At 32.3% G+C, this 12,947-nt stretch overlaps 1 protein-coding gene across 1 annotated transcript in view; it reads left to right on the forward strand.

The window, feature by feature from the left end:
- The window catches only part of MTPN (myotrophin), a 62,576-nt gene that overhangs the window by 18,877 nt on the left and 30,752 nt on the right, over positions 1-12,947 (forward strand). The gene's annotated exons all lie outside the window — the stretch shown is intronic.

Below are 12,947 nucleotides of genomic sequence, written 5' to 3' on the forward strand. Positions count from 1 at the left end.
TGATTATTACCTGCATGAAGAAATTAAGACTAAATTCATCATATTTGTAACAGAAACTAATAAAGACCTGCATTAGTTTTTCAGTGCTTTGTTTCATAATGGAGCTAACCCTAGGTTTGGCAGGTTCTATTAAGCTAAAAAGACTTGACATAGACCTGGGGGAAAAATTGCCTGGTAGAACAGCCTAGGTAAAATCAGAGAAATTAATCAGGAGTTTGGCTTTTCTACCATAATAACCCTCCAAGACTGTTTACTAAATCATAGAATAAACAGTTACCATTGTCAGAAAATTCCTCACTATCACCTGGCCCAGCTTGAAGAAATAATACTTTCTCCCTTTTGGTGGTCTCTTTTTTCCCCCTAAACTGTTTTTTCTTAATTAACATGTGTACCTTAATGGTATTGATTGGGGATTCTGGAGGAGTTGGTTTCTGGAAAGCAGTCTTTAAAAAAAATCTTGAGACTGAAGTACATGTAGAGTTAGCCCAAACATTCCTACCATAAACAAAGCAAAGGAACTTTCCCTTCCACACTTAACTCTTTTAACTATTTTGTGGCTTCTTATCTCTTTCAGCAGGAGATAAAGAGTTGAAAATTACCATATTTAGGTGAATACAATTTACTGACCCCTAGCAATTGGAGGCATTAATAATGGTTTACAAGTATTTTCACTTTAACTGTTTTACGAATAATTTCAAGATTTTACGTAATATTGATTGCTATATCAAATTTTTAAAAAGAAAATAAAATGTCAGTCTCTACTTCCCTTGAAGCTTTCTTTTCCTTTTTTTAGAACTATTGGCTATTCACATTCCCCTCTCTACTCCTGTCAACCTTCCTTTCCCATCTCTTTGGGTAGAAGGAAAATTTCTCAATTCTAAGAAACCGAGTAAAATTGTTAATTATATGTTTAGTTTTATGGATCCAATTATGATATGTCATTGTCAATGAGTTTTCTATTGCTTTATTTTATGATATGTTGTGAGGTATGTCATATAGTGATAATAATGGTTGCATAAATGATATGGTCAATATTTTTATACCCATTTTTTGATAGAAAAGTATTTAGGATAGCAATGTGGTATTAGTAAAAGACCATTGGTCTTAAGTATAAGGAACCCTGAATTTTTGTTCTACAGCTAAATAGCTATGTAATCTGGAATAAATAATTTAACTTCTCTGGAACTCAATTTTCTCATCTGCCAAAGGAAGGAAGGTTGACTTGATGACTCTTAAAAACCTTTCTAGCTTTCGAATTGTGTGACTTAGTCTTCTCAGAAATAGAGCTCCCAGCTACAATATCGTTCCACTATGATTCACTTTATAGAATATAATTTCCATGGAACATACTGTAATTAAAACAAAGAGCTGCCTCTATTCTGGAAATAAGGATAAAATTCATAATGATAAATTACTACAGGTTAGGAAGGGACTAGATATGTGTGTATATAAGAAAAACAGACTGGGAACAAATACTAGGGAGATCCAAAAATTGGGAAACAAAACAATGAATGAGTCAGCCAAAATAGAGCTGTTAAGGAAAAGGGAATGATGCACAATATTGATGTGCCATACCATTTGGAAAGTAGTTCTTCCATTCTACCTGCCTTAGAATCTTACTAAAAAAATAAGTACTTTGAAAAGCCTGTGGGATGGGGGGTGCCCAATATTCATAGTAGTGACTAATCAAAATATACTATGCCATGTATGGATTGGTTAGAGAAAAGCCCAATAAAAAATGTAATCATTTATCCTAAAATATTTTTTAAAATTTTTCAGAGGAGAATGTTTGAAAATTATCTTCCGTATCCGTGAAGGACAAATGAAAACTAAATTAATTTGTTACATATAAGAACTTAAGTAGCTACAATATTTACTATTATATTCCATTAAATAACTGAGAATTTTTATTAGAATGTTATGTTTCATAATCATATAATATTTTTAAGTACAATCTTTATGAAAGAGATAGCAAGTATTATTTTTTCCCTCAGTGTTGTTACAGTGACATCAGGGAACTAGCGATTGAGAATAACCCATTCCAAATCAACCAATTCACTGGCTGCTTATGAAGCGCATCCATTTATGAAGGTGTATTGGTCATGACTGCTTCTTTTTAAAAGGTTTTGAACGTTATGAAAAACATTTTAAAATTTTACAAGAAAAGTTACTAAGTTATATATAATCTTTGATCCAGCAATTTCATTATTAGACTATTCTTGAACAAAGGTTATTAAAAGCTAAAGGAAAAAAACCCTTAAATACAGAAATATTCATGACATTATTTATAACAAAAAGCTTCCCACCCTCCTGTTCCCAAAAAATATGTCAGACATTTTCAGAATGGCTGAATAAGCTATGGCAAATGTTTGTAACTGGATATTATTACATATGAGCGATGAGTATGAAGAAGTAAAATATGGGAAGCTACATAATAAGGTGATATAGCACCATCAAAATGTTAAAAGAATATTATATAAATACTATAATAATTTTTTTTTAAAGCATGCACTGAGAATTAGGAAAAGTTGAGTTTTATGCAGTGACCATTTTTTAATGTCATTATCAAATTTAAAGGATATATCTTTCTGATAGAAAACTACAAAAAAATTTTTTTAAATCTACCATGACTTGCAAAAATGTTGTCTATTTTCATGTAAATTTTTGGGGAGTACTCTTTGTACATATTAGGTGTTTATTGGTATGCGGTCTTGTCAAAACAAAATACATCAATAAATTTCTTAATATTTAATCTCCCAAAAAGTTTTCAGACAAATCACTGTAGAGATAGGATTTTGATAGGGATAACCAAATTTTCTGATTTATAAAAGAAAATACTGATGATATGAAATTCAGAAACTATGAGATATGTATAACTTCTGCTCTTGCATATTTTATTGTTTTGTCTACATTCTTATTCTTCCTCCCACTAAAGTTTTCCATATCCCCAGCTCTATTACTGAAATATTCATACCTTTCATTTATTGCCAAAGCTTCTACTTTGTTAACCTTAGCCCATGATAGTGGATGTGAAGAAAGAATTGAGTGTTAAATCCTGAAAGAAACCAGGTCTGGGTCATAGGATGCTCTAAAGACTTTGAGAAGTGAGACTAGAATTACTGAAATAAATGTTATAGTAGACAGGAGCTTTAAGCTACTAGTTTTGTGGCCTCAAATAAGTTATCTAACCTTTCAAGATCATTTTCTTCATTTTTAAAATAAGAGAAGAGATTTGGCTGGCACAGATTCTGTTCCTCTTGATTTTTGGTAAACTTCATCAGGTTTTTGGGGGTTTTTTTGCATACTTTGCAAATAAATATTTTTGCTTTTCAGCTATAGGTTACACATTTAAATCGAGTTGGTCAAGTTTGTTGTTGGGTTTTTTCTTAATTGAATTTTGTGTATGGTGTTTTATTTTTTCCTTCATTCAGTAATAGTAATACATATCTAAATAAGTCTCCTCTGTTGTCATTTATTTAATACCTATTGTATATATCAGGTTCTGTTTTGTATACTAATTATACAAAAGCAAAAAATGGGACAGCCCTTACTTTTAAAGAACTTTTACAGGAAGGAATGAACATGTACATATATAATATCTAGGGTTTTTTAGATAGTAAATACTAGATGGCTATATGTTGGAATATTTACAAACTATTAAGTCATTAGAGTTGATAAAGACAATAATTATCTAATTTAGCATGGTTCAGTATTCTTGATCTAATCTTACAAGGAGATGTTTTGGGCCAGAACCTGAAACAAGGTACTAAGTAGAACTAATTGATACAGTGCTTGTGTTCACACCTTTACTCATTGGAGTTCACATGTTTGGGAGATTTCAGGATTTAGTATGAGATATCTGAATTCACACCTCCCTTAAAGCTCTTAGGGACAGAGAGTACTCTGGGAGAAAACCCATAATCCCACTCTCTCAGATATAAGAAGCGGACAGAGGCCTAGTCGGGAGAATTGAGCTGAATTAGATTGGAGAGAAGCACACTGGGACAGACACAGAGCACTCTGGGAGATTGAGAGCCAGAAGCCCTCTCTCAGAGACGAGAGATTCATTCCATTTTCCACTTGGCTGGCTGGAGGTTGGAGAAAGCAGAGGCAGAAGCAAAAGACAAAGAGCTCTTAGAACCAAGCAGAAAGCTAGGTCTCAACTAACTGGGCTATTTTGGAAGGAGAAAATAAACGTTTGCATTTTTACCAGCTGGCTGTATTTGGGTGATTATTACCTTTGACTGAAACTAAGGCTGCCTCCAGAAAACCTCCCTGAGAAACTTGCTCTCACCCAGAGAGAACCATCTATATATTATAGTTTAAAGAAGAAAAACACCATAGCTATAAACTAATCTTAGATAATATTAGGACATATAGGAAGGGAACAATTAGAAAAGCCTAATAGTGGAGAAGGAATATGAACTGAGTTTTGAAGGAAAACAGAAGCAAGGAGAAAGTATATTTCATATGCAAAAAGTTGTATTCATTTTGTCATAATACAACAATTTATCTAATTATGCTTTTTAGAACGAAAATTTAATCACTTTTAACATTTCACATATCATTTCCATTTTCCACAATAATTGGAAACAACTTTTAAGAATCAGGGAAAAGGTCTCAAATTGTTCTTACATCCCTCTCTTGATAAGAACAAAACGGATTGTACCTCTTTGTTATATTTTGCTGAAAAGACAGATTAGTAATGTTTATTTTAAGTTAAGAAGGTACAGTTTACAGCAGTCTAGTTAATTTATATTAGCTGTGAAACTTAATTAACCATTGCCACAATAATCATTTGCCCTGAACTTCAGTGAAACAAGATTAGTTGCCTAGGTTAAGATTAATAATGAAGACTGATGAAAAGAAAAGTAGTTGTCACTGAAGTAACCACCCAAGAAATTTTCTTGTTGTAACACTTCAAATTTTGACTTGTAAGTCAAATTGTAAATTTGTAATTGTACATTGTAAAGAGACTTTTGAAACTGCAAATAATCCCTATTGCAATTTAAATTTGTTTTCTGAATGTATACAATATGTGTTTCTCTAAAATCCCTTTTTTATTATAGAAATAATAGCCAGAATTCAGAAACTTGTTCCTTTGTCCAAATATGAAAAAGCCATTCAAAATCAATTTGCATTTATAATAACGCAAATGTTAATTTGTTTCTAACTTGAGCTAAGCAGAATAAACAACTTTTTTGAAAGGCATTTTTGAGATTTAATTTTAGTTAGATTTTGTTAAAGTAGTTCTTATTTGGAATTGTTTACTTAGTTCTAGATCAGGATTATTTTTTTCTCCACAATTATGGTAAATTTAATATTGTTCATCCTAGAGAAAACAGAGTTCAACTCAAATTCAAGGAAGGTGAATTCTGTTGTTCTGCAGTAGACATTACCTTTGCAAACATACAATTTACTGAACAGTGTAGAAAGTATTAGAGTTTTCTGTGTCTATTTGCAATTGTTAAAATTATTTTTAAAGCATTTGACTTATGGTAGTAATAATAATAATAATAACAATTATGTAGCTTTTATAAAAATAGGCTTTCTTTCCAGACAACAATGCAGGAATTTGGGGATAGGGCAAAAGGAAAGGGTTAGAAAATACATGCTAAATGAATATGAATAAATTTCTTTTTTTCCCCCCCAATTCTTCTATTCATATTTCCACAATTATGCTAGACAGCAAAAATCAGATCAAAAAAGGAAAAAAGTGACAAAGAAAAAATGCAAGCAAATAACAACCCCAAAAAGTGAAAATACTGTGATGTGATTCATACTCAGTCCTCATAGTCTCTTCTCTCTTTGGGTGCAGATGGATCTTTCCATCACAAGACTTTTGAAACTGGCCTGAATCACCTCACTGTTGAAAAGAGCCACATCCCATCAGAATTGATCATCATATAATCTTGTTGTTATGTATGATGTTCTGTTAGTTCTTCTCACTTCACTTAGCCTCAAGTCTCTCCAGGCTTTTTTGAAATCATCCTGCTGGTCGTTTCTTATAGAACAATAATATTCCATAACATTCATATACCATAACTTATTCAGCTATTCTCTAACTAAAGAGCATCCACTCAGTTACCAGTTCTTTGCCTCTACACAAAGGGCTACTACAAACATTTTTGCACATGTGGGTTCTTTTCCCTTTTTTATGATCTCTTTGGGACACAGGCCCAGTAGAAACACTGGGTATGCACAGTTTGGTAGCCCTTTGGGCATAATTCCTACTCTCCAGAATGGTTGAATCAGTTCACAACTCCCACATCCCTTCCAACATTTATCATTATGTTTTCTTTTCATCTTAGCCAGTCTGAGAGGTGTGTAGTAGCACTTCAGAATTGTCTTAATTTGCATTTCTCTGATCAATAGTGATTTAGAACATTTTTTCATGACTAGAAATGGTTTTAATTTCTTCACCTGAAAATTGTCTGGTTATATCTTTTGGCCATTTATCAATTGAAGAATGACTTTTATTCTTATAAATTTGAATCAATTATCTGTATATTTTAGAAGTGAGGCCTTTCAATGAACATTTCTCAAAAGAAGAATTGATTATTATTAACATGTATTTGAAAGCATGTTCCCAGCCACCTATCATAAGAGAAAAGCAAATCAAAACCCTGAATTTTCTTCTCATACTTAATAAATGAACAAAGATGGCAAAAAGACAGGAATAGTCAATGTTAATGGGGTTGTAGAAATCTGAGCATATTAATGAACTAAATTACACAATTCATTGTGTAATGAATAGACAGTTGAATTATGAATTAATATTACCATTCTGGAAAACCATCCATAATTATGTAAAGGAAAATGACTAAAGTTTCACAGACTTTGACCCAGAATTTCCAACATGTCACCAAAATATTAATAGCATTTCTTGTGATATCAAAGAACTGAAAATAGAGTAGATGCTCATCAATTGGGGAATGGCTAAATACATTGTGGCACATTATTGTAATGGAATATTACAGTGCTATAAGAAATGTTCAATATGATGATTATAGAGATGAAAAACTTATATGAACTGTTGCAACATAAAGTAAGCAAAGCCAGGAAAATAATAATAGTCACTACAGCAATATAAATTATAAAGAACAACACACAAATCAATTATTACCAAATATTTTGGAATTAATATCATTGAGCTTGACCCCAAAGATAAAATACACCTTCCTCATTTGCAAAAGTGGAGAACTATGGATATGAGATATTATACACAATGCAGACTTTTATTTGATAAGTTTAGTTTTGTAGAACTTCTTTTTCTTCCTTTCTTCATACTGTATTATAAAAAACGGCTCTGGGAAATGGTAAAGGGAAAGATGCAGTGGGGGAAAGGGGTTCATCTAAAAAAAAGTCAGCATTTTAAAAGATATTTTACTAACTATCATTGGAGAAATGAAAGACTACAGGTTTATCTGGCCTGTTGAATTATTATATCTTAGAATCACAAATTTAGAGTTGGTCAGAAATTTTGTCGGTCATCCATTGTGAATTGTTGATGGACATACCAGTAGTAAATGGAAAGGATAGCATTTGACCCCCACGTTGCTACATGGCTGAGTATGTTCTGTCTGGTCACTTAGAAATTCTTGAGTATGTTTTGTATACTATATATATTTATACTGTTTGCCATTATATGATTCTGGTTAATAGCTAAATGTTAGGCTACTCTTTGTGTTTGTCTGAATGTGTGCCATACTCTTGTTCTTGAAAATCAGGATGTAGAGATAATCACATTTAATAAATGAGGTTTGAAGTGGAAAATCAGTGCAGACAGATGTAAGATGAACAGAACATACATAAAATTCCAGCCCCATTCACTCTTTGGAGAACCTTTGTTCTTTCTCATATACTCTAAATAAGAATAAGTCTTCATCTTCTCCTCAGTGTTTGATTTGTTTGCCCTTAGAGTTGGGAATAGTGAAGACTGCCATAGCCTACTAAGATCTGATACCAGATATAGCTGCCAAAGTTATACTCTCACAATACAGATAGCAGCATGTCACTCCTCTACTCAAGAATTCAGGTGCTCTCTGTTGCCTGCAAGATAAAATGGAAATATTTTATTCACAATCTGTCTTTTCTTTTCCAGTCTTTTTGGAAATAGGATTTCACATATCTATATGTGTATAAATATAGATAATAGATATACACACACACTACATACATACATATGTGTGTGTATGCACACACATACATATACGTGACATAGTGGGAAAGGGTAATAGGTGCAAAGAAGCAACATTAGTTTAGCTGTTTGGAAAAGCTTTCTAACAATTAGAGCTGTCCAGAACTAGAATGGAATGCCTCACTCTTTCCCTCCATAAAGAACTTAAAGCAGAGAGTGGAATAGCACTTTTGGGATATGAAGATTCTTTTGATATATCAGTAGAACTAGGTTGCAGTTTAGGTCTATGATTCTGTCCCAGTATTTAAAATTGTTTCTTATTATTCAAGGTATAGCTCCTCTGCTGCTACGTCATGCTGAAAATGGACAGTGTTGTTTGCCTCTAAATGTAATACAAAGTTTGCAGCTTGGGGATAGTAACAGGACTTCTTAATTCCAAGCACAGTATTATGTCCATTTTGCTACAAGATAAGTTAGAAAGGTAAATCATAATGTGGAAAGATTTGAATGCCAAATTACAGATTAGATATTTAGCAATAATTAGTAAAATTACTAAAATTTACCCTTTAAATGGTATGACATTGATGAAATTGTTACCTTTAAAAAGCTGGTTCAGGTAAAATATGAAATTAATATAATTATTACAGGTAATTTTCTTCAACCTATTCTTGTTTTTCTTATCCCATAATTCTTAAATCTAGGTCTTGAGTTAATATACTTTTATTAAATTTGTAATGAAATAATGAGAAGAAACAGGTATTCTGTTTCTAGATTATAGAGGCCATGATAGTCTTGTTGGTCATTTCCTGATCGTAGCTAAGGATTCAGTGAAGATGATATAGTTGCTTTGAGCTCTTAAAAATTAAAATCTTTCAGTTCTTTGTGTTAGAAACAATATTCTTTAGGTTATTCCTAAGTGAATGGAAAAAGCTAAAAGTATTCTATATCTTTAGAGAACTTAAAATTTATTCTCATTGTAGAAGATTTTGAAAAAACATGAAGGCATTCTGTGTGTGTGTGTGTGTGTGTGTGTGTGTGTGTGTGTGTGTGTGTACCTGACTTCATTAAACTGCTAGATTTCTTTTAAAAAAATAAAAACTATACTGCTAATTCTTTTGTACAGATTATTTCATTTCCTGCCTCCATAGCTTTATACCATTGTTACCTTGTGTCTGGAATGTACTCATTTTTCACCTCCAAGTCAAAATCCCAATTTAGTTTCAAAGTACAATTCAGGTTCAGCTTTCTTACCCAAGATCTTACATTAATTTTCCCTTCCCTTCTCCCTCCCACCCATGCCACCCCACTTACTATTATTAGCCTTGTTAAAATTATTACTTATTATTTTTGTTGTGTTGTTCATTTGTTTATAGTAGTATCAAACTGTGATTACATTTTGAGTTTTCTTGGTAAAGATAATGAAGTGATTTTCCATTTCTTTCTTAGTTCATTTTACAAATGAAGAAATTGAAATATACAGGGTCAAATAATTTGCCCAGGATCACACAGATAGTAAATGTCTGAGTCTAGATTTCAACTTAATAAGATGATTTTTTTTTTTCTGACTCTGGGCCCAGTACTCTATCCACTGCACACCACTTAGGTTTGAATTTACTTTGTAGTTACTTAGCTATTTATATGTTGGTTCTCTAATAGAATTTTCTTGTGAGCAGAGATTGTTTCATTTTCATTTTTGTACCCTCAGCTCCTAGCACAGCATCTTATAAATTGATTTGAAGATTCATGTTGTATGAACTGTGTGGAAACTTTAGTAGCAGATTTTAGTAGTGTCTTGTATTCATTGATATACCACTTCTGAATAAGAAATGACAGAAGTAGATTATGCTACAGAATTTATTACTTATCTTCACTATGTCATAATCACAGTATATATATATATATGTGCTCTTTACAGCAGTGAAGAGCCATGTACCTCTAACTTTCTATAGAACATGTTCTCAATTTCTAATTATGCTACATATCATCCGTGATTGTGAGAATTCTTTCATATGTAACTGCTTAATAGTAACAGTTCTTTTGAGACTTAACATATGCATGAGATATCTTCTTTTAGTAGAGTTTTTAATGTTACATTTTGCTCAAAAAAAAAAAATAGTACTTTTGCATAGTCAGCAACAAAAAGTACAGTGGAATTGTGGTACTTTCCCTCCCTGCCCCCCCCCCCCCCCACTTTTCAGTTAATTATGTAAAGGTATAGAGGAGGCTAGATAGCTAGATGGCTAGTCCTGGAATCAAGAAGACCTGAGTTCAAATCTGGTTTCAAATACTTATTAGCTGTGTGATTTTGAGCCAAGGCACTTTGACCACAAGGTCAAGAAGGGTCACACCCAGCTGAAAGGCAACAACAGAGGTATAGAAGAATTTGTGAAAGCTTGACTGGTTTCATATTTCCATCAGCTATAATCTTAATGTATATAAAAATCACTTTTATGGTGAATTTTTAGAGCTGAGAGCATAAGCTCTCATAAAATGAGTCATATGCCATTCAATTGAAATAACTCCAATTTGACCTATTTAAATGAGTTATTGACACTTAAAAATGGGAAATAGATAAAAGAACAGTTATTGATCTTTAAACTATCATCATTTCCTAAAAAAAGTTTGACTAATATAAGTAAATTTCTAAAACGAGGAGACCACAAGAACCTAAAATCTTTGTTTAATCAGTAAATAGTTTATTACCTTTCCAAAGAAGAGAGAGATGGAACAGGACTGATTTAGAATATAAATGCATTTGTAAAGTCTTATGGAGAAGGATGCTGGAAAGTTATAAGCAATATCGCCTCATAAAATAGTGAAAGTCAGTAATGGGAATAAAAAGTTGGTGAGAGGTCTGATTAAGCAAAGACATCTCAACAAGGGTATTTATGGATGAAATTGCATAGTGAATAACGACCAGGTAAAAAATGGATGTCTAGAGAGAATTTTATAATTTTTCATCCCAGTTAAATTACATAGAAACGATTACATTTGAACCTTTAACCTTCCAGTGTGCAATATATAAGGAAGTGGAATGATATTGAAAAGTAAAGATGAAAAGAAAGCAGTTGAAATAAAACAAGTGTATAAGGAGACAATTCATGTTGGAATCAACATAGTTCCTTAATATTATGGGAAAAAAAGAGGGTACAGAGGCTTGAGGAAATGATCTAATGTTATTATTGCTGGCCCTCCCCCCCAAAAAAAAGTCTGCTGAAAGAATTATCAATAACTAATGATCCATGGGTCTAATTTCCTTTTGCTTCAGAATTTTTCTTAGAATAGTCTATGCATGCATCAAAGATGTTCTTGTTAAACGTTTGAGAAAAGAGTACAGGATATCACACTACTTATTACTTGACTATACAGAAGTGTTCAGTTCATAACCTTAAGAGCTTTCCTCTAGCAAGTCTCCCTTGCATATGTCAAACTCATACAAAATTTCTTCAAGGTCACTACATAGAAGTTTATTCAAACCTGTGGTTAGTAATGACAAATAAGGTATAAACTAAGGAGAATATGCTTATCAATGGGATTTGCTTCTGTCCTGGAAGATGTTTAGTATAGAGTTGAAATAGAAAAAAAAGATTTTCCTTAGAAAATACTTCTTTTTACAGATAATATTATACTGATTGCATCAAGATTTAAACTATCTTAGAACTTCTTAACTGAGATAATTATAATTGTTTAAAAGTTTGTGTAATTGTCCATTAGAGAAAAAGGAAGTGAATAAAGAATTCCTGTTCTTCAAACTGACATTAGACAACTTGTAGAACTTGACCCAGCATATATTTTGAATAGTCCTTACAAAGGTGACTCCAGCAAGGTGAATCCAGGCTTAAGCAGGCTAAACTGTCTTTGGAAAATGGTGCAATGATTTGAGTGACCTGAAACAAAGACCCTTCTTTTATAACAACAGTACGCTTCCAGGAATACTTTACTCAAGAATTGAAGATGAGTTTCATTTATATCATGTAAAGAATAATAGAGAGGTACATGGTGAACATGAGGAAGTTGCATTATTACAAATACTGATGGAAGAAACTTTAAAGAATGTTGTCAGAGAAAGATATGACTTGGGCATAGAGATAAATGGACCATTCATGTAATGAAAATTAGGAATAGCTTTTGAAAGTCATTGTGCTCCATAAGTATATGCACAATGTTAAGAAAACTAGAGGAAGATTCCTCAACAGATTGAGGGACTAATTATAATGATTTATGGAAGTAAATGGACTAGAGTTATGTAAAATGAGCTAGCAGAATTAGGTTCTTATATGTTGCATTGTAGTAAGTTTTGACAACAGTGAGAGCAGAGATCCATTAAAGTAGTATTATGTGTTCTCACTTTCACTCCACTCCCACTTTTGCTTTCTCTTCCTTTGCCTCTCTCTTTAATGTTGTTTGATGTCTTCCCCATCTAGAAATCTTGAAAATTGATTCCTTAATGCCTTTTAAATTATCATCTTCAGGATGAGTCTTTTCTCTATGTTCTTCCCAACATTGTTTTCTTTAGAGCTATTTCTGCTTCTTTGTATAGTACATTAAAAATTGATATTCAAATGTGGTTGTGTTTGAAAGAGGAATATATTTTATTGTAGCAGGGATCACTTACCTTAATTGGATTAAGCTCTCATATTTTGAATACTAATAATTAAATGTGTTTTAAGACCAACTACAGAGTTGTAGATTCTTAGCACCCTCTGCATCCTTTTCTGCCACTCTGTCTAAAATCAGTGAAAAAGCAGCCTACAAGATAACTTATAGGTCTTAGAGCCACTTTGTACTTTTCTTTGTTTTGCAGGTT

Source organism: Antechinus flavipes, chromosome 5, assembly GCF_016432865.1.
Source record: "Antechinus flavipes isolate AdamAnt ecotype Samford, QLD, Australia chromosome 5, AdamAnt_v2, whole genome shotgun sequence".
NCBI classification, from domain to species: domain Eukaryota; kingdom Metazoa; phylum Chordata; class Mammalia; order Dasyuromorphia; family Dasyuridae; genus Antechinus; species Antechinus flavipes.